The following is a 2445-nucleotide window of genomic DNA, read 5'->3' on the forward strand; positions in this document are numbered from 1 at the left end:
AGTAATTTTGGAGCAATGGAGGCCTTTATTCGATTGAGGCATGTCTACATTTGATGTTAGAACATGGGGTTAATCTCGCACTGAAACGTTTTGGGGAAAGGCTTTTATTGCTACTGCTATTGTTGTTTTTAGGGTTTCTTGTTCTTGGATAGTGTTGTTGGAGTTGGGCTTTCTTTTAAATTGTTGTTACTGTTAGGTTGAGTGTTCTGTAAAGCAGTAGAACATTTGGGAACAAACCAAGTGGTTTTGGGTAGCTTTGACTTTCGAGTTTCTACATTATTCTTGAAATTTTCATATTGACTATATTGTGGGCTTGGGAGTTTTCACGACAAATGCTGTTGGGTGGGAGAGTTTTCATATTGGACGAGGAAGATGACTATCCATGGATCATCCGTGAAGCTCCTTGACTCTAAATGGATCTTCATCCCCTTAGCCTTTCTATTGATCCCTCATTTCTTTCTTGAATCTCTTAAAGCTACTGTTCTTCTTGTTATTGGTTCTTTTTCCCCACCCTCTACTGATATCTGGGGTCTTAACGATTGGGCTACGAGAGTCTGGAATCCTCCTTACTCCCCTGTGGTCCATTCTTTCGAGAATAACATGATCGTTTTCTCTCTTTCGTCTACTGATGACGTTCGTAAAGTCCTACTTATTCGCAACACCTGGTGTGTACGGAATAAACTCTTATCGAAAGATTATTGGAAACCGCCGGATCACACTTATCTCACTTCATGCTCCCCTTGTTGGGTTTACTTCGGAGGTATCCCTCTCCATGTTTGGAATATGGGAGCCTTTCAACGTCTAGCCAATTCGGTGGGGGTTTTTGTTGACGTTGACAAGGAATGTATGGTGGGTCCTGATCTCTCTTTTATTATAGTCAATATTCTTAGATGTGCCAATGCCCTGACTCCCTCATCGATCAACCTTTTTGTTGGTTCAGACATTTTTATCATCGATGTCACCATTGAAGGTTTGAAGGCTGTCAACCCTCCAACTCTGGCCCCTCATGAAGCTTCTTCTGGTAAGGAAAACCGCTCTTGGGTTGAGGTTCTTAAAAAGCCTAAAGCTAGACCACTTGTTCAACCTCTTGAAGCCATTCTTAGACATGCTAAGGCTCGACCTCCATTGGCGAACCAGGGTCCTCATTGGTTGAACCCCAGATTGCCAATGCCACGTGGCAATAGATCTGAGGTTGAATCGCTTGGATCTTCTTCCTCGTCCTCCAAAAAAGTTAAATTTGGAAGCCTACTGGCCGTTATTTTACGAAGGATTTTTTTGACTTTCATTCCTTGAAACCGTTAGCTATTTTTGGAAAATAAAAGAAAGAACCCTTTACTCTCTTATTTTGTTTCTGACCCCTCTTTACCTGCATTTTTGGGTGCCACTCCTAAGCCTCCTCATTATGGGCCTGTATCTTCGTCCAAAGCCCATTTTTTGGGCTCTTATCTTTTGTTTTCATCTCAGCTTCCTCCATTTGCTCCTTCACCGCCTCTCCCTACCCATCCCACATGTCTCTCCAATTCTGCCGCCACCGCCCATCTTGCCCCTACTTTTTTGCCACTCCCTACCCATTCCGTACCTTTTCTCATTACTGCCTCCATTGTCCATTCCACCACCTCTGTCTCTTCTCCCCCTTTTTCTCTCCCAGTGACGTCAGCCTCTCTCATTGGATTCCTTACCGCTTTCAAGCACTTTCAATCCTAGGACCTACTTCTCTTCATTTGTTCTCTTTTTTCTCTTGGTCATCATCTTTCTGCTCTTCTTTTTCTCTTCACCATGTTCACTCGGAGGATTATTCCTTTCTGTTTTTCATCGAGGCTTTCTAGGGTCCCGATTATGACACCATCGCCTGCTGCCATTTGGCCAATTGTGGTTGTTGATATTGTTGATTCGGCTGATGAAGATGAGGTTGTTTGCGCCAATCCTATTTTTGATGTGGCTTTTAGAGCCATAATTGTGGCAGATAACCCTGAGTTTGTTGCGGTCCCTCTAGCTATGGTTGAACCGAACATACCACCACTTTTAATGGAAACTATTGGTGAGCCTTTGGCTGATGAAGCTATCCCAGGGAAGAAGATTGCGGAACACTTTGCAGAAGCTTCAAATTCATTGTCCTATATCTCTTCAGGCTCGCCCCCTGAAATTCAGCCATGTGCTAAGACTGATTCTACGCCTATTCACGTGACTAAGCATCTTTCAAAGACTCTACCAAGCAACCCCAACCATGTAATGTTCAGTCATATGTTCAAGGACATGGGCACTACTTTCGTTGCTCCTCCAGAGGTGGTGCTTGCAGCCATGGATGCAGCAGTTAAGGTGGTTTAAGAAATGTCCAAAAAATTGAAGGATGAGACTCGGACAGACCTAGCCAAGGCCCCTGTGTGCCATTATTCTGGTCTGACAGATGACTTGGAGGTCTCCTCACCTTCCTCTAAGGTGATACTG

The sequence above is a fragment of the Amborella trichopoda genome, chromosome 9, assembly GCF_054954075.1.
Source record: "Amborella trichopoda isolate Santa Cruz 75 chromosome 9, AtrichopodaSantaCruz75HAP2 v2.0, whole genome shotgun sequence".
NCBI classification, from domain to species: Eukaryota; Viridiplantae; Streptophyta; class Magnoliopsida; order Amborellales; family Amborellaceae; genus Amborella; species Amborella trichopoda.